This window comes from Passer domesticus, chromosome 1, assembly GCF_036417665.1.
Source record: "Passer domesticus isolate bPasDom1 chromosome 1, bPasDom1.hap1, whole genome shotgun sequence".
In the NCBI taxonomy this organism is placed as follows: domain Eukaryota; kingdom Metazoa; phylum Chordata; class Aves; order Passeriformes; family Passeridae; genus Passer; species Passer domesticus.
Window position 1 is genome coordinate 66,359,981 of NC_087474.1, and position 20,903 is coordinate 66,380,883.

At 36.9% G+C, this 20,903-nt stretch overlaps 1 long non-coding RNA gene across 1 annotated transcript in view; it reads right to left on the bottom strand.

The window, feature by feature from the left end:
* LOC135301543 (uncharacterized) overlaps positions 1-15,917 on the bottom strand; it is a 29,623-nt gene extending 13,706 nt beyond the window's left edge. Inside the window, exons 1-2 of the long non-coding RNA XR_010363290.1 lie at positions 13,210-15,917; positions 12,067-12,142 (exon numbers count right to left, since the gene is read on the bottom strand). This is a non-coding gene — a long non-coding RNA (uncharacterized LOC135301543). The remainder of the gene's footprint in view (positions 1-12,066; positions 12,143-13,209) is intronic.
* Positions 15,918-20,903: the final 4,986 nt, after the last annotated feature.

Genomic DNA, 20,903 nt, shown 5'->3' on the forward strand with positions numbered 1-20,903 from the left:
GTGACATGGGACTTTACCTGACTGCCATGAATTTTCAAATATCTTGGAGAGTGGCTAGGCAACTGCATCAGCCAACTCTCTCAGGAGTCTGGGATACATCTCATTAGGTTCCATAAACATTCCATCCATCCTCAGGTGGTCATGAACCTGATCTTTACACTCAGTGTGAGGGACTTTGTTGCCTCATTTCCCATCCTGCTGTCCCTCCACTTGAAAGGTGTGGGAAAAGATGTTGCCATTGAAGACTGAGGCAAAAAAGCTGTTGAGTACCTCAACCTTCTCCTCATCCATTGTTACCAGTTTTCCAGCGTTGTTTATCCGGACGGCATACACCTTGTCTCACCTTCCTTTTCTGGTTAACACACTTGTAAGAAGCCCTTCCTGTTACTCTTTGCATCCCTTTCCAAGTTGAGTTCCAGATTTACATTACTCCTACTGACCCCTTTCCTACACAACAAAATTTCATCTCCAGGTCACCTGTCCTAGCTTCAACTGTCTGTGCATTTCCTTCTTTTCCTTTAGTTTGACTTAACAGATCTCTATTCAGCCATGCTGTGTTCATCTTCCTTGCTGGATTTCTTTCCCCTGGGGATTGCTAGCTCTTGCACTTTGTGGAAGACTTTCCTTTAAGATCTTTCCTTTAAGATCTGTTACAGTCTCTTGTCTCAGAGGACAGCCTCCAAGGGAATCCCACTGACTAACTCCCGGAGGAGCTGGAAGTCTTACAGCTAGAATTCCTAAACTTCCTAGAGTTCAGGGGTTTAACTTTATTCCTTATCTGACCTAATCACTCAGGACTCGAACTTCACTAATGCATGATCACGGCAGTCTAGGGTGCCTCCAATCTTGATGTCCCCAAGTAGCTCACTTTCACTGGTGAGCAGCAGATGCAGAAGGTATTCAATACAAGGGGCCTAAGTTCAAGTTGTAATGAATACAAATTGTTCAGTAATTAAGAAAGTGGTTTCAATTAACATTTCAGTATTCAGGGATTTCAAGAAATCTTGGAGCTTGTATTTGCTTGAAGGCAATGTATAAAACAGTTTAAAGCAGCAGTATTTTCTACTTTCCATACACAGCATTTCTTATTAGAGTAAATATGAAGATTTTCATATAGCTCCATACATAGTAATTATATTGTACATATGTATGCATTAACTTCTGAAAATCCTGAAAAATCTATAATACAAAGTAATTCTAGGCACTTGTGGCGGTTATGAGCAATCTTAGACTATGTGATCATAGATTTTGATTACACTGGTTAAAACATTTCCTACAAGAGATGAAAACAGGAAGCAAATTGTAATAAAGACTGCACAAAAGAGAGAATGGAGACAATCCCAAATAAATTCATTTTCTTTTCCCTTTCAGTAAGGTTATTTAGCTTACTTAAAGTTATTTAGGCAGATACTTCAAACAAACTGTGCTCACATGCAGGCATTTTAAAACCACTCACATAGAAAATGGGATGGCACAGTAAAATGGGTAACAAACAGTGAGATCCACATCCCTAAGCCACACTGAGATAAAAGAGCATATGCAAAGCTGCTGCCCATATTTGATAGATGCAATTTATTTGAGTTTAAAATTTAGCTCCCTGGGGATATAGAGGGGCCATTGCTTCTCTACCTTTGTGCTTCTGTTGGTGTATGCTTTGCTTCAGAGGTTCTAAGGAAGAAACCTGCAGTCTTGGGGAAAGCTTCTATTTCTATCTGCTTGAGCTTTGATTGACAGAAACAAAATCTAGTGTTTGCTTTTTAATTCTACATGATACCTGACCAGGCATGAATTTCACATTTACTTTGTCATATCTAATACATACAATACTGTGAATGTACTACATGAGGTGAAGGCTGATACAAGGTCCCCCTCATAGACACATACCATTTGCATGTGTGTTTGGCCCAAGGTACTGGATGTTGTTTTGACTTTCTCAAAGAAACTGCATTTTTGTAAATGTTTTCATAAAGAAAGAATAATTTTATGTGAAATGGAAGCTCTGGTTTTTTATGTCCTAAAGAAAGATATTAAAATACACAAGAACTTTTCATTCACTTAACAGTACAGCACAGGAGAGTTGGCACAAGCTGAAAAGAAATACAAAAGCAAAACCTCCTAATCTGTCTCCAAAAAAGGGGGTATATTGCCTGCCTTGAAATTCTACTAAAGTTAATTTTTCTTTTTGTTCATTTTTTCTTCCTATCCTTTGGGAAGATCCCCTGGGATTTGGTGGAAAAGTGAGTTTTGATATGTGAGAAATAGCTATCTGCTAGAGATTTACAATGTTTTTGGAAAAATACCATGACCTTATTCATGATGGACAGGGAAATGGAGGCACAGCAAGTTGGTAGCTCATCCAACAAAGCAGTATCGGGAATAAAAGTGGGAATACTCAAGCCACAGCTCCAAGTCCTATCAGCTAGGACACTTTCTTGTAATTTGCAGTGACACACAGCCATGCATTCTCCACTTCAGTTTTCTCTTTAGATGAATTTCTGTAGTGTTTCTACTGCTATCCCTTGAAGTATTTTCAAAGGGGCGTGTTTTTTACTCTGGTCTTAATACACCAGTGTCATTCTCTGTAACACTGTAGAGTTGCATCCCAGCTAAACATGTCATGGGAAGTCTGATTATGAACACATTGGAACCTGTTAATTTAATTTATAACTTTAATGTTCTTTGAATGTAAACTTTTATAGTGAAAGAATGTTATAATTGATCCACTGTGAACAAAATGCTTGAATTAAGTTCATTCCTGCTGCAAAGCCTTGCCTTGAGATTACAGGCCCTGGAATGAACAGACAAGTAAAAAAGGATTTAAGAGCATGGTAATGAGCAGAACAATAATACACGCATTCAAAATGAGTATCAGGTAACGAATTCTGTACAACTGAAAACTGGAATGCTGTTTCAGCTGTAAGGTAACACAGAATCTTCTTGGATTCTCTATTATGTCTTCTCTACATGAAGCAGAAACATGGAAGGTGTTGGTGGGTGTGACATTTTGCCGACCTCTTATTTGTACAACACCAGATCCTCCAGAAAAGTTAAGCAAGATGTAACCAAAGTATCTAATCAAAATGTAAATCAAGTACTTATTTAAGTATTCCCACAGAATCAGACTCACAGAATTGTGAGGTTGCCTATTAGCCTACCAACTTTAACATTTCAGAGGAAATTGTCCTCAAAATGAACGTCTGCTTGACTTATAAATTCACGGGCCTTCCCATGCTGATAAAGGGACTTTCTGTTTCCCCATCCCTAAGAACACAGAAATGTAGAATAAAATTAAATAGCTTTATCAGCTAGTGACTTTTGTAGCTCTTCCTATAAACTGCATCCATCTCTGCAGCAATGAATGTGAAATGACATTCAGCCACTACTTTGATCAGCCCCTTTCTTCCCCTTCTGAAATTATTCTTTCTGCCCTCTTCACAGCTCATTAAAACTGAACCGTGTGAACTAAGCCTAACTTTTTCCAAAGCAATTGCAAAGTTTTTTTTTAAGGTATCATTGGATGGAAAGAAGGCACAAACAAAAAAAAGCACAAACAAAAAACCCCAAACACCAAAACACCCCAGTCCTCAAAAAAAAAAAAAAAAAATCACTCAGGAAAGAGTGTTTATGAGACATGAACTGAGTTTGAAATTGAAAGCTCTTAGGAGACCTCCCATTTTAGGTCTGTGAGACTTCCCATGGTGGAACTTTAAAGCTTTTAATGAAGCTGAGGTGTAGAATACAAAAAATACAAGACTATTATTGCTGTTTTGCTGAATTACCATTAATTCCATCTGATAGAAAAAAAGCAAAGAACACTGGATTAACAGTAGCTATAAGAGGCCGATGTAATTTAGGCACTAATTTGCACAGCATGGAAGCTCCACACCCACCATATTTTCTGGTCCCAGCTCTCTAATAGGCGTGAACTCCCTGGCTCCTCCAGCAGCCCCATCCATGCTGGGAAGTATCAAAGCTCTTTAAGTAGGTAATGGCTGCTACTTGAACAGTAATGATTTTCGTTTCCACTATTGCTTCTTTAATACAGAAAACAAAGTAAACAAAGCAGTTACTTTTTATTTTATCAAAGTACTTTTGCATTTCCAACACTGGTTACCTTATGTTCCTCCAATCAAGCATAGTCTCTGGAGGGAACAAACTTGATTTGAAAGAAACAAGACTAAATGTCTTTAGTCTTATCTTGAAGGATCACAACTTTATAAACTACAAACATATAACACCTCCTTACCTCTCAATTCTGGAACAAAAAATTTAGAAAGTCAAAGATTGTAACAAACAATAGGATATATTTTATTTGTTGGAAACTGGAAAGAGAGGTTGGGTAGGTAACATGCCTGGAAAATAGTCAAGCTCTTCTAAGACCGTACAGAATCTGGCTGGTCTTAGAAGTACTACAGTTAACTCCTGTAGTACTGTGGGTTGGATTTGAGCTTAAAACAGTATTGATAATATATCAGCAATGGAGAAAGGCAGGAAGACTGAGAGGTGGTCAGAATTTGTCTTTATTGTGGACTACATATACTTATATACTATTCTAGGAAGGCTAGTAATTTTTTATTACAATGATTGTGTTAACCATCACATAAACAAACTTATACATTTTGCAACAGCTCTAGCTTGCAGAAGCCTTGAGTCAATCTTCTTGTCACTAGTCTTGATTCAATCTTCAGCTCTGTTTGATCTTACCAAGGCATCCTGATTATCAAATCTTTTATGCTAATCAGGTTCAAAGTACATAAATAATACATCAGTATTTTGACTACAGTTAAACATTGTTTGCACATCATCAATGGTTTCTCCTTTCCCGTCATGCACCCCCACCCCTCCACAGAGAGTAAGCTGGGTGTCAGAAAGAAGTTGATAGTGTCTGAGATAGCTGTCCCAATTTTTTTCCAAGGGAAATTCCATAGCATATAATATCATAGTTAACATTAAAACTGGGTTAGAGGAAGAAAGATGCGGAGCCCCTTGGTTTCCAAGGTGGCCATTATGTGCAGACTGTCTGGGCATCAGTATGCTCATGGGAGATGGAAAATTATTAGATTGCATTGTGTAGGTTTTTTTTCCTCTCCTTCACCTATTAAACTTTCTGTATCTTCATCCACAAGTTTATTAGTTTCAGTCCTTCTATTCTCTCCCCTGTCCTACTTGGTTGGGCTAGGGGAGGAAAAAATGAGTTCCTGTGAGTGCTTAGCTTCTGGCTGGGGCCAACTCATCAAAAAAAGAATGGAGGCAGAAAAAAGTAAAAGAAAAATTATTTCTTTTTTAGAAACAGTCAGTTTCAGTTAAAAGGGGACAAGTTCAGAATGGTATAGATTAAATCCTGTATAGCAGAATAGACAAATTAATCAAATGAAAATCACCACAAAAGGAAATTTGCTTGCCTTGAATTTTATTTCAATAAGGAAAAAAACCCAAAAACTGAAACATCAAAATGTCTGGTTACAATGTACTTAGGAGAAAATTATATTGTTCTTTCCCAAAATATCTCTTGTATTTTGTGATTCCTCTCTTACATTGTGCAAAGCTTTAAGTCCAAATCCGATCAAAAAATTTAAGGGATTAAATTCTTCTAGTATGGGAGATGTAATTCTCCAAGAGTGTCTCAAAGTTCTATATCTTATTGAAACCCTTCCATACAGGAAATATCAGAGTGAAAAATGTTGTCACACTTCACTGCACAAAATTAAAGAGGAACTGAAGGATATACTGGGAAGGATTAATTTCTTGGTTGTGAATGGAAACATTATATACTGAGATACCACAATCACAGACACATACCAAAGCATATCTTCATATTAATCTCCCAAAGAGCATTCAAAATTAATTAGAAGTTCAAGGACCACCACTCCTACTGGAACATAAATATTTTATTTCAGCTGTAACCAGAAAGATAATAATCAGCACAAGCATTTGAAGGGAAATTACATTTCAAGATGATCAAGCTCAGAAGCCCCAGTGCCTTTACACTGCTGAAACAGAACAAAATTTTTCTATCGCATGGCAACCTGGATTAAAGCCATTCCTGGAAAGAAGTGCAATTTGAATTAGCTTGGTGTGAATGTCTGGCCTTAAACATGATTTATGTTTAAGTTCTGGCACTGCTAAAGTGTTTGCTTCTAGCCTTTTGCCAAATGTAGGGGCTGATACAGCTCCTTGATTTTATTTCACCAGTCATAGCCTGAAGTTTTAGGGAAGCTTTTCTGAATCTGAAGCCTTCAAAGTTCAATTACAAGGAAAAAGGAACACTTTTCACACACTAGTTCGCATTTTTGACTTCAACTTCTTGCTTATCCACACACACAACATTGTAATCTGCTTAATTCATGTAGGTCAGATACCAACTTGGACAAGACATACCATAAGATTAACCCTTTTCATGACTAGAGCAGAATTGTCACTGACATCAGCTGACTTCAGTGTTGCTGTAGTGGCTTGGAGAAGCTCAGGGTGCACCCTCAGTTAATTTCACCAGTAAAACACTCAATGTTATAATTTTGGGCTTCAGTGAAAGAAATCCTGAAAAATAACTTACACACTTACATTAGAATGACATTTTTAAGATTACAGTTTTTAATACTCATCAGTTTTCCAGCTCTCTTGAGTACAAGGAAAATTAATGTGATAGGAAATTGCATAGGGAAAAGTTTACTGTGGAGTTGTTATTTGTTGTTATTGTTCTTTCCAATGCTGAAGAAAAAAACTGTAAATATAGCTTCACTAGTGGAACTTCAGCATTGCTGCCTTGGCCAGAATTTCAAGTTACTAGTGGATGGAAGTAGGGAAATCACTGGAAAGAGGAAATAAAAAAGAGAGGAATAGTGTGTTCCCCTAAACATCTTAGAATTGTTAGGAACCAGCATCTAATCTGTGTCTCCCATCTCTCTTCCTCTCATACTTCTATGTATTAATTTCTTGATGGATATGATTCTGAAGGCTCTAGACATTTGAGAGGAAAGAAAAAGGAATGGCATATAGTTCTACATATCAAGTTAAGCATAATAATTAACAGTATTATTGTTTTAATAGTATGTAAGACCATTAGAATTTCACAAAATATACAATTCAATCTCTATGAAACCTTTTCTAGAAGGTTTCTGGGGCGATAAAAGACAGCACCTGGGATAATAAGTTGAAAACTTCCAGGTTTACCTTCTGAATGCCTGCAGTATAGACACAGTGGAGGGCTATTTCCTAATTCATGAGTAGAAACAATGATATTGACTGTCAAAAATGGCCATGGTAGAACTGAGTTAAATAACTTATTACTATGGGGACAGGTCAAAGCAGGCAGCAAAATAGGCACTTTGCTGCTATTGTTGTCACCTATTGCTGCTAACTCCAGTACGTCCAAGTATTCAGGTCTTCAAAATAACATGAAGCACACTGGTTTATGAGTATCAGGTTCTGACAGCAGCAAGGACATCTCTCAGCCAAATCTTGGTCCTGTGATGAGCAAGAGTCTCTGATCCCACAGCTTGTTCACCAAGCAGTCTGCAAAAACCATCACAGTAAGGGATGACGAATTTACCTTTCCTCACCTGCAGCCCTAATTCATCTCAGAAGAGACTGGGAACCTTGAATATTGAATTTTTTTGCTCAGTGACAGAATGCCTACTTGATCGTTGAAGTCCTCTGTTTCAAGATGATTGTTAACTGGAAATGCAGATATTCCTCTTGAGTTTCATCAGTCTGAAGCAAATGTACATTTACTTGACTACTAAAGAGCCTGACTCTAGTCATTAGCTTCTGCCTTGTGTTTGCGTTCTGTGGTACTGGGAGAACTGCTAAGCTCCCAGTTGCTGTGCAGTAGCATGGCATTCTGTCTCCAGCTATCTCTCTCCCATTCCAGAGCTGGAGGGAAGATACAAAGCTTTACAGCTGTGTGCTGAGTTTGGCTGGGGTGAGGTTAACTCTCATCACATAATTCCACATGGTGCAGTGGTTTGGATTTGCTTAGCAATGAAAACTCAATGAAAGGAGGAGGAAGAGCTGATCCTCACTGCTATGGTGTCAGTCTTCCCATGCAGCCTCTATGTGTGCTGAGGCCTGGCTTCTCAGGAAGCAGCTGGACATCTAGCTTTCAACATGAATAGTGAATTAACTACTGATTTCCCTTCTTTGCATGTGCAGCTTTGTTTCACTTATTCAACTGTCTATCTAAGCCCACAGATTTTTTCACTTTCATATTTCTGATTGTCTCTTCAATCTCACTGTCAGGGAATGAGTAAGCTACTGTTCAGAGACATAGCAGCTAGATGGAGTCATTCCACCTCAACCTGAAAGAATACGTTATGAATATATACTTCAATACACATATCCTGCCTCTTCTGCCTACCTCATTTCTTAAGGTTAAGGTCTCCAAATAGCCCTTTCTATTCATGTGACACGGTGCAACAGGAGAAATCAGCCCATACAATTCAAGTTCGGGAATCTTTCCATCCCATTCTGATGTAATATATATGCAACCAACTTTTCTTCATTTGAAGAACCAACTCAAACAGCAGCTTAGTTCTAATAACAGTAAATGAATGTGTACATGAGGTAGACAAGTGGTAACTGAGCAGCATACTTATTAAACCTTTGGTTAGTGGCTTATTTCTCACACAAGCAAAAAAAAATCATAAAAGAACTTTCAGTTCTGTCTAAACCTTCTGATTCTGTCTGTCTAAACCATTCTATCACCCTCCATTGCCTACCATGTACTCAAGTGGTTGTGTATTTTTATAGCTTAGTACAGCTCAAACTAACTCATTTCACTCAGTCATTATTAAATATTCTTAAAATGGAAGAATAGTTCTTAAACAGGAAGCTTCCTGAAACAGGGTTTCACTTCACACTAACTGCTGTATGGGCCCTGGTAAAAGACTGAAATTTTTGGGGAGGGCTCTTACCAGAAGCAACAGTACAAATACCAGCAGAAGAAAATGTGATACCAAATTTCTTCATAATTTTTTATTAGGACATGTAATCTTTGTGAAAAGTTGTTAGAAATTTGTCCATTTGCTAAAATAGTGGTGACCCAGATTTTCTATTTTTTAAAATAGTGTACTGCTTTTGGCTGGGATAGAGTTAACTTTCATCATAGTAGTTTGCATGGTGCTGTATTTGGTATATGCGATCAAAACTGTGCTGATAATGCACTGTTGAGCACTGCTTACATCAAGGCCTTTTCTGTTTCTCATGTTGCCACTCCAGTGTCTAGACTGGGGTGGGCAAGGAGTTGGTAGGGGACACAGCCAGGAGAGTTTATCCAAATTAATGAAAGAGGTATTTCATGTCATAAGGTGTTGTACTGAGCGATAAAAGATGGTGGTGGGGGTAGTGGGGAGCATGGAAAGAGGGACAAAGGCATGACATTTAGAGAGAAGGTGTTTTTATTTCCAAGTAACCATTATTCTTGGTGAAGTCCTGCTTTCCTGTGCAGGTTTTGCTTGTATGCTCAGATTTTTCTTTAGTCATTAGTTTTCTCAGTTTTACCCTTCCAGTTCTCTCAACCATCCTGCTGCATGGGAGTGACCAAGCTGAACTGCCTATTAAGGTTAAACACCACAAATAATAGTTGTTTTACTTTTATGAGACATATATCATCCCCAAAACCTGAAGAATTTATCAAAAAATGTCTCCTTTTCCTACCCTCTACTGACTTGTGTGTTGCCACATGCCTTCAGAATTTAACAACAGACTAAAAATTTAGAAAGCTGGTCTCACCTGTAAGAATTTTATTTCTGTATATGGAGATATGTCCAGAGAAAGAAAGATAACATAACCTCCTTTAATCTGGTCACTCCTAATACACCAAAGTATCATATCAAAAACTTTTGCCACATTATTTTAGCAGAAGTTGATAACCTCTGTGCCCTTTACAAAGAATTTTCCAAGATAACACCTCACAGGCTTCATGTATATATATATTGCTTTGCATATGACTACATCACATTTGAGCATAGACTTTACTACCTTTGAATACAAATATTCTATAATGAGCATGCTCATTTATTTTCTCAGATCATAAAGCAATAAAACAAAAAACATTCAAAAGGTCAACCTGGTTAACAATCCTAACCAAAACTTACAAATTTCAAAGCGAGAATGAAGAATTTAGAACACTATTTTATTTATAAAGCATGTTTGACTACTGTCAGTAATGTTCCTTTTTTCTTTTATATGAATAATATATCAGCTAATCTGTTGTTTTACTTGGCTAACAACCCTGTAGACAATCAGATAATTTCCTAGAATCCTAAGAGAAATTTATTTATTGCTTGGGCAAAGAATGGCACAAATGGAAGAGGAAGTCTTCTAAATCCAGTAACAGATTCTGCTCATGTCTAGACATGACTGAAACACCGTGAGAGATGGATAAAAAGGTCAAGCAGTTTTTCATTTCTTGGATGGATCTGTTACAGATTTGTGCAAGTGAAACTAATATCAGAATGTATAAATATAAGAATGAAATTTCAGAAATAGTTACCTGAACTTTATCATTGGAGAAATCATAACATCTACTCCTCCAATAGCTAACCTGCCTCTAACTTACCCTGGCAATAAATTTGACAGTAATCCAATAATTTTGCTGAATGACAAATATGGCTCAAAGTAAACCTGGTTTTCAAATATCTTTTCAGTTATGCTGGTACAAACATTAAAAATCCTGGATCAGTTCCTGATCTGTTTGACCATGCAGTTCTATAAAAATTAAACCAGCACAACTGAGAGGGTGTAAAGAAACACGCAAACAGTGAAAAGATATAACAGTTCAAAGTGGGCTTGACTCCAAGGAAAGAATTCTCTGTAATGATATTCAGTGAGACCAATGGGAACTGATGAGTTTTTCCTCCTAATTGAATCCAGAGTTGATTTCAATTAGAATTCATAGCCCATGGCATTTAGTGCTATCATCACTGCAGAATCACATTACAAAGGGCATAAGTTATACAAACTAAGATGCAAAGTTTTCCATAGTTTCAAGAAGCGACTGTAATTAGAGTGTATTACTTGGAAGCTATTAGATTAAATTACACATTCCCATTCCTTTTAAAGTTAGTTGATTTTCTAGATTGAAAGAAGATGTTAGATTCAATGGTAATGAAGCAATATTAACTAGGTAGTAGTTAGGTAAGAAGAGTGAACAAAATTATTATTATGTCATATATTCATTTATTGGTGACAATCAAGACAAAATTTAGAAGAATTTATCTGTGGAAGAGCTTTCCTTTTTGATGAAATCTATACTGCTTTTATAATATTAACTTCTTAAAAACACCGAATAAGCTTCCCTAGAAAAGTAAATTTTGAAAATTTTCTGGCTAAGTAAAGACTTTGCCATCACAGGTTATTTTCACAAGTTTATAATCTCCAGGCTATAAAAAGTAGAATATGTTAGCCATTTATTAAGTACCACACATCAAAAAAGCCCAAGTGAGAAAAGTTTATTAATGAATTAGTTTATTAATAAGAATTAAAAGTTTATTAATAAGAATTATTGGTGAGAAAAAAAGCTATTTCAGAAGGAGACTAACAATATTCTTCTCCATTTATAATATTAATATAATATTATAATAATATAAATATAAATAATGTAAATATATATTTACATATAAATATAAAGAATATAAATAAATCTATATTTACTTATAAATATAAAGAATATGTAAAAAGCCCCATACCCTGCTCTCAATTCTGTTTGCATGTAGAATCACACACTGAAGACAATTTGGATGCCATGTTTTTTAGTTTGGAGGATCTTGTGGGTTTGTTTTTGTTTTGCTTTGTATTTTACTTTGAAGTCTTTAGCACTACTCGATTGTTTGTTTATGCTTCTAAGAATCACAAATACAAGACTTTTTTTATTTCAACAAATTCTTCACTGCCAATCTGTCAAATGATAAATTTAGCTTTTTGTAGTCTTAGGGGTATTAATATAAAACAAAATGCTAATAAGAAATTCACTTGCAATCTCACACTGACTGTTACATCTTATGAAGATATTCCCTAATGATGAGTAAGAGTTTACTGAAAATATGGTTCTGTTCTGCTATGTATTACCTGGAAGTTTAGTTTTGATCAAACAATGTCTGTGTTTCAACAAGAATGCAGAACAGGGTTTTTAACTGGCATTTTTCTGGAAAAAAGAAAATAGGCAGAAGAATAATTAAGCTCAGAAATATTCACAGAAAGTGAAATGATCAAATGACACTAAGTAAAGAACTACTGCAGAAAGTACTCAAAATGATGGAAGAATGTATTATTATATATTGTTTTTAAAATACTCTTTCTCTCATAGACAGACCAATGCCACTCCCAAAATTTAGCATTAGCAGTTTACTTAATAAAGACTATAATTCATGTTGACAATTAGTAGACAATTAGACTATTTTGGCTGCGGTTCTCAGTGGAGCCATTTTCAGAATAACTTACTACATGACACTGAGGAAAACACTGAGTACCTCAACACTGCATACCGAAGCAAAAAGCCTTTTTTACTAGGGTAGACATGAGACACCCAGGGCAATTTGGAAAATGTTGCTGAAAGAGTAGCAAGAATTATATATTTCCTCGTATGTAAAAGTGAAAAAAAGTTACTTGTTTGAGCTTGGCAATGTCTGGAAACAAGTTCTAGATGCATGCAGCACTGTCCATCACATTAAGTATCCACAGAAAGAAAAATGCGCTTTATATTCATAAACTGGAAAGTATTTTGGCTTATTACTCCTTTTCCCCAAATCCACTACAAGGCTATCTATTTTGTTTACAGTTACTTTTCTAAATCTCAGCACACGTTTGCTTTCAGAAATACACACAACAGAAAGGGAAAATAGTATTCCTTAGATTTCGTGAATCTATGTGTGTCCTTACATCCCTGGGGATCAATGGCATACTAATGACTGCAGTAGCTATTCTTGGTGTTTAGTAGCATCTGGGGGTTCATCCTGGGTCTAGTTCTGCCTAATATCTTAATCAATGGACTGAATGATGGGACAGCATGTCCACTCAGCTAGTCTGCAGGTGGCATAAGACTGGGAGAGGCAGTGATACCTCAGAGAGTTGTGCTGCCATGCAGAGGGGCTGACAGGCTGGAGGGATGGGATGATAGAAGACCCATGAACCTCAGCGAAGAGAAATATCAAGTCCCACACCTGAGGAGGAACAGCTCCACCCACACACCAGTGTATGCTGAGGGATACCCACCTGGAAAGCAACTGGGCAGAAAATACAGTGGGGTTCCCAGCTGAATATGAGTCAGTGATGTTACTTGCAGCAAATGTTACTGGCATTCTGGTCTGCATTAGAGAAAATACAGCCAGCAGATCAACAGACATGATCCAGTCCCTCTGTTTAGTGCTGCTGAGACAACATCTGGAGTACTGTGCTTAGTTCTGGGCTTTGCAGTGCAAGAGAGACATGGATGTATTAGATAAATTCCAGAAAACAGAAACTAAAATGTTCAGGAGAATGGAGTATCTCACTGGTGAGGAAAAGCTGAAACATCTGGGACCCTTCAGCCTGTGGAAAACAAGGCCCATCTGTAAGGTTACTAATTTTGCTAAACACCTGAGGAAAAAATGTAAAGAATCTTTCTTCTTTCCAGTGGTGACAAGGCTAGAGACAATGAGCATAACTGGAAACACAGGAGGTTCCCTGTGAACATCAGGAAACACTTCTTGTCCGTGAGTGTGACTGAGTACTGCCACAGGCTGCCCAGGGAGACTGTGCAGTGTCCCTCTTTGGAGAACTTCAAAGGCTGTCTGAGACACTGAATCCCTGTAATCCTGCTTGACTGGAGTTATTTGACTAGATGACATGCAGAGATCCCTTCTAACCTCAATCACTCAGTGGTTCTATGATTCTGTGATTTTTGGATCTAGGATATATAAATTCTATTACTCTGAAATAATTTTAGGTGATTACCATAGTAAGGATTTAATATTGGATGTTTGTTCCTCTGCAAGATGTTCTTGAAAATAAGATATATTAGAAGTCGAAGACTGAGATCTAGTTAATTGTGTCTGAGGCTTTTAAAAAGGACACAATCCATTTCTCTTCATTTAAACAACAGAATACCAGAAGACACTAAAATATCTGCTATTTCACTTCTTTCTAGTAGATTCATTAATATCCTGGACCATGCAGGTAATTTCAAATAGCATCTTCTCCCAATATGGTTTTTCAGTTCTTATCACCTTACCAAAAACACTACTGAACACATTGACCAGCTGTAATATATTCACTGTGATGCTGAATATTCCAGGCCCTTATTTTATTTTTTACTAGACTGTACAAAACATCAGCATTAAAAACAGCCAGTTTAAAAATCTAAGCCTGCATTTGAAACCACTGTCATTCTTTGTGGCCTGACATTCTAAAAAAATTTGCAAGGCTGTATGGGATGAAATTTTCTTGGTGAAGAGTTTGGTAGGCTTCACAATAATACATTTGAAAAAGCAATTTTGTATCATGGCAGATAATTAACAGTTTAGGTTGTCTCAAATATCAGTAGCAGTTGCAGGTAACAATGTTATGTTCTATTTCTACAATTTTCAGGAGATTGATGGTTAAACAGTTCCTCTTACAGATATGATGAGAAAGAAAAAAAAAAAAAGCTCTCAAATTTTCTTCTTGAATAAACACAATTTAAGCAAAATCAATAAAGAGCCATGAGCCACTCAAGTAAAGTCTCTGAAAAGTCCAATTACTTGAGAACAGTTAACCATTCAGAATGGAACAGGACATATGAATGAACATAATGAACATTTTTTCTTTTATGGGGGTAATTTTGAAGATCCAGAAAGTTTTACTTTGTATAAATAGAAGTATTTCCTTGATTTTCTTTTTTTAACAGCAATGAGACTACATTGTATTCAAAAGGTTGACACATTAGAGGACAAGTCTAGAAATCAATCTGATTTTTTGCCACAAAATTATCATGCAGCTCTAAGTGGTTCTGGTTTTAGCAATTTTATTCACAGTAACTAGTATGGGGCTATGTTTTGGATTTATGCAGAAAATAGTGTTGGTAATATAGAGATGCTTTTCTTATTGCTGAGCAGCACTTTCACAGCATCAAGGACTTTCCTGCTTCTGATACTTCTCCTCCAGGTAGGAGGCTGGGGCTGCACAAAGAGAGGGGATAGGAAACAACCAGGACAGCTGACCTCAACTGACCAAAGGGTTATTCTGGACCCTACAGTCTTGTGGTCACTGTGTAAAGCTGGGGGAAGAAGAAAGAATCAGGATATTTAGAATGGTAGCATTTTTCTTCCAAGTCACTATTCAGCATGATGGAGCCCTCCTTTCATGGGGATTGCTGAACATATGCCTACTCATAGGAAATGGTGAATGAATTCCTTGTTTTGCTTTGATTTTGTGAGTGGCTTTTCTCTAAAAACTTCTAATCTCAACCTATGACTTTTCACATTTTCACTCTTCCAATTCTCTCCCCTATCCCATCATGATGGAAGCGACCAAGTGGATGTGCGGGACTTAGACTTAGTGGCTGGGGTTAAACCACAATATGAATGAAAAATACAGATTTCACTTTTGCCTGAGAGTATTATACTAGGCCACTGATTTTACAGAAATTCAAAATGCCATGATGGTACAACAAAAGAAAATACCATACCTTTTCACTAGCCATTTCTATCAGAAATGGAATGCATACTTGATTAATATTTCTATCCTACTGAACAGTTGCTAACATTTCTCTGAGTATCACATCCATAATTAAGAAAGAAGATAGCCAGAGTAGTCTAGAAAGGAAATACAGAAAGGATCAGAGATGCAGTTTAGTAAAAGGAAAGCTTGACAAGGAGAGAGAAAGGAGAGAATAAACTACCAGAGTTTTCAGCCAGAAAGGAAAATATCAGCAAGAAAAAAATATAGCAGCTTTCATGAACCTAAAAGATTAATGAAGTTCCATCACCCTGCCTCTTCAGAATAAGCCAAACTGTGGTTATGGAAAAAGGATATTTGTAAAGTTTTATTTAACATTAATTTACTGGGAAGCATTGGACTAGTTTGCAGAGGAAGTCTATGCAATTGCATCACAAGGGGCTTGGGATTTTTATTCCTCTCTCCAAGACCAGGTCAGGTAAATAACTGCCAGGAAAAAGGAAGCATGAACCTTTTAAGATAGATGTGTGCTGCAGATGACCTTTGGAAATCCCTTTTACTTTTTTTCCTCATGAATCTATGCCTCTACTTCATTATTCTATGCAATACCAGAAATTCTGACAGAGCTTAAACAAGGTCTAAAAAGGACTTTACAACACAGAAATATCACTTTTCCTAATTTTGACCCAAATTGGAACTGTGTGACAAAATCCTTGTCACAAACTTATTGAATATCAGCTTAAAATGCATTCTTGCTCCCTGGTAGCTAGAACCTTGTATCTTCCAAATGGGTAAAAGTTTACTAGTCCTTGCTACCAGGAGTCTGCTTGATTTTCTCTAAGTGAATTAAATTATAAGTCAATAGCTTCTCTGGTCTTGCAATGAGAAACACAGAAATAGTAGACTTATACAGTTCATTGTACACAAAATCAAACAGGTTTAGTTTAGTTTTATTCTCCTTAATAACTTCAAAACAAAACCACATTTTATTGAACAATTACCAGACAAGACACTGATTTATTTTATGTGATGTGCAATTCTTATGTCCCCTTTGACTGTCACAAGCAGAGTGGGAGCTTCAAACAAAATTTATTAAAGAAGTCCTTCCTGAGTCACAAAGTGCAGAAAAGACCCCCTTTGTTTGCTAAACTCCTTCTCAGAGAGGAGCCTGGGTGCAGCTGGATATTCAATCTTAGCCCCAGATTTTGTCAACAGTTTAAGCCTAAGGAGTTATAGAGGTGTGAGGAATATTTGTACAACTTTGTCCTTCAGGATTAAGGATCCCAAACCAGATATATTTCTACAAAAATGAATGATTTAGTGTGATAAATGATTTAGCAAGAATATCTTAATCAGAATCATTTACTGCAGAGAATCTAAAACTACTAGTATAGTATAGTATGGTATATTATAGTAAAATGTATTATGGCAAAGCAATTATATTAAAGCAATCATATTAAAGCTAGCAAAAAACCCCCAAACCACCAAATTTTAAGTAGAGATTTATGCCCATACGATCAACTGTGGGAAAAGCTCTTTCTTTCCTCCTCAAGGAGATACCTAGATGGGCTTCCTCATCCAAAGAAAGAATTTCCACACATATTTCAAGAAGAGCTGTGTTAGAAAAATCGGCCATTTGAAAGTGGAACTGGACTTTTGGAGTACAAAGTGGTTGACTGACAGTTGTATGTTTCCACACTGGCTGTGCTAGGTCAGCATTTTTAGATAAGGATGCTTTAGATCTGCCCTATCTTCACCTCACTATCAAGATGTTTAACTTTGGGGTTGATGAGTCAGACTGGTTTTAGCATAACCCAGCACCAAAAATAGCATGTCCTTCTTTGTTCACCAATGATAGCTATCCAAAATAGGACATTCTGTGAGTTACTTTACTTCATTCCAGGCAGAGCATTGTGCTACACTGACACTGTCACAATAGGGCACTTTGTATTAGGCAGAAGGCTTAAGATGCAATCTCAAAACTGGCCATGCTTTTATCCACTATCATGTGGTTTTCTCCATGCTGACTGTGAAACCCCTGTGACATGCAGAGATAGCATGTTACTGTGTCTGGTGTTACATTTTAGTTAAATGTTCTGTCTCACCCCTCAAAAATGTACAGTTTATTCAGAGCCTGGGATCCTCCCCTGAAGTATCATGTATTTGTAATCCCATTGGCCCAAGTCTTATTCCGCGCCCACTTTGAATCTCCCTGTTAAGCTGTGCGAGGCAGACCGAACTCTCTCTTGGCCCTTTTCTCCTTAGGCTCTCTCTCCCCCTCCCTCCCCCTTTCCCTCTTCTCCCTCAGAAACCACACTGCTCCCAGGGGTGGGACCCCCAATTAACGCTCATGTAATCAGCACCCTCAGAAGCCGTGTGGAATCTCCTTGCCTGCCTATTGCTACCAGGGAACACTCAGCTTAGGGGGCTCTCCGGGGACTCCCCAGGGACCCTTAAACAAACAGCAACAACTGTGGGCAGTTGTGAGACTGCCATGGTGACCAGTGATCATCTTGCTCTACATGCTCTCTATTCTGGTGGATTTTTTAAAAAGCTGAGAGCATATGTTCAGTGGTAATAAAAGTTCTTCACTGAAATTTTATTGATCACGGCAGGACTTTTGAAAGGTGTTTTTTCTGTCTGACACACTTTTTTTCCAACCTTGATGTACAAAAATGCTGAAACATGCTTAGAAGCAGAACATAGCAGGAGAGACCAGTCAGGGAAAGACTAGCAAGATGCTAGCTAGTATTTAATGAAGTTTTAGGGACCTGGGCTTGGACACTTCACATGCAGTTTTAAATAAATATATAAATCACTACCTTCTTTATTTCAGGGGAGGTTATAGAAACAATTTTTCTCAGGGACATGGAGCTACACCAGTATTTTAGTATGGCAAGACTGAACACTAGGCTCCAATGTGAGATGCTCTCAAGGCCACTGATATTATATTTGCATTCCCAAAGACCTATTGATGGCTGCATATTTTTTCCTACAATCTTAATGGGTAGCCAGCATGTCACAGGCAGCATTAACTACACAAAGCTGCTCACCATGATAGCTGACAGTCTTCACATGAACATCATTAACTAGAAAGCTATGTAACACAAGCTTCAGCAGGGTGTGCTTGAGCACTGATTGAAGATGCCACACCATGACTTTGACTTTTTCTTCCATCTATGCTATTCTAAACCTGGCTGATCCTACAGAGTCACTTTTTAGAACAGACTTTTTAGTAAAATTTTTATTGGTGATAGTTGGTGCCATTCAAAAATAAAAAAGAAATAATACCTTTTCATAAAAGCAAAAGATTCAAAGGAGAATGTACTGAATTTTTCCTTCTCACATTGTCGATGGAGAGAGTAAATCTTGAAATGGAGGGGGAAAATTGCCTTTTAGTGGCTGAATCCTTGTTTCCAGCTATTTTTGACTTTTTTTCTTTCTGAGCAGTGAACATTTGAAAAAGTTACTCATCTTCCATTTCACACAGTTTCATCTTTCACTACATGCACTTATCAGATCGTTTCGCCACTCTATTAAAAACTATGATGCTATGCTATGAGATTTAAAAAATATAATCCAGCCATTACTGAGAGTATTGTTTCCACATTCTGTTACTGTCAGGTGGGCAAAACACCTGGTAAGAAACTAATATAAATTGGAATGGATACTTAAAAAGCACTAGAAGTGTCAGTAATGCTTTAAATATTTTACAAAAGCTGTGATCCATAGGCTTTAACTTCAGCCAAAACCCACTCAAATCAAACTAGGCCTAAAAAACCCCTCTGCAATAAATAGATACCTCCTGGAGATATTCTAGCCAGCAAATCTCCACCTTTGTGTTCTGAACAAAAGCTTCTGAAAAACTTTGAAAAATCCTCCATGAAAGATAGAAGAAAATGGGAGAAGATTTTTTTTCTACCTCTGTTTTTCTAGTTTGCCTCACAAAAGATCTATTTTAATAGCAATGTCAGGCCAATTTGGTGTCAGCACCAAGTTCTGAAGTATGTGTTCTAAAGTGCTGCTTCTCAATACATTCCTGATGTTTTGAGAGGCTACCTAGAACAGAGGCTAGACAGGGTTAAAGGAATAAAATAGGTATTTATTAAAAGGCTTCAAAGGATACACCTTGGGCAGTACACGAGCCCGGCCATAGCTACACCTAAGATGGATGACAGGTCACACATTTTATAATGTGTAACTTATAATTTTTATAAGTTTTGGGCTATTTACATACTGGGATTAATTGTCCAGTTACAGCTTCAGGTTATGAAGTCCCATCCTTCCATGCTATTTATTTACTGTTGTTTATACTTTTTGGGCCTGAAGCTGCAATGGTATCCTTGGTTCTTGGGGGTGGGAAAGGATTGTTTTGTCTAACTAAATTGAGAGGAGGAGAGCTTGCTAACACTTTATATGAAGTTCAGAGCTATATACTAATGCAGCACAGAATGTAGATAATATGTAAGCTAAAGCTTAAGGCATCACTTCATGCTAGTCTTATAAGAAATAAGTTTTCAAAAAACCATAAAGGCTTTTCTTGATCTGAGTGCATTGACAATAAACTTTTGGGAAAAGATAGCATACAGAGAAAATAAACTCATATTTATTGTATTATATTTGCTACATATACAAATTATAATATTTACAACTGAGATATTGGTAAACATACATGCACTTATGCTGTAGGGGATCTCTGTTTTCTGTTGTACAAGATGGAAAATTTCTGGCATTTTAAATTTGAGGTTTGACAGCAATATTTTTAAATTCAACCAAGTTAAGTGAGGTACTATATGACTGGGGTATAGTAAAAGATAAGAAGTGATCTTCTCAACTAAAAATCTGGGTTTTTTGCTCTGAAGAAAAGGCAAAACATCTGCAAATTGGGAGCTAAATGACAGATGAGATAATAAAAGATGACTCTACTAGAGAAAGATTATTCTGTACTTACTTTCTTCAACATGTCATTTATGTCCATACAGGAAACTAGAAAAAAATAATCTCCCTGGACATCTCCAAATGTCTCCTATCATGCCGAGTAGAAAATGATGGTGAAGTCTGGGAGGTATATGGATGTCAGATATATGAAGTAAATGAGCAATTGGCTGAAGGAAAAGCCCAAAATGACTCATACTGAAAAAGGAGATTTGAGACTATAAGTGATAAGTGACAGAATAAAAGAAAAAAAAAAAGCAAACAGAGAAATCTCTTGAACTTTGTCTTAAAATAAGAAATTCAGAACATCAAATGAAATTATCAAAAAAGCTCAATAA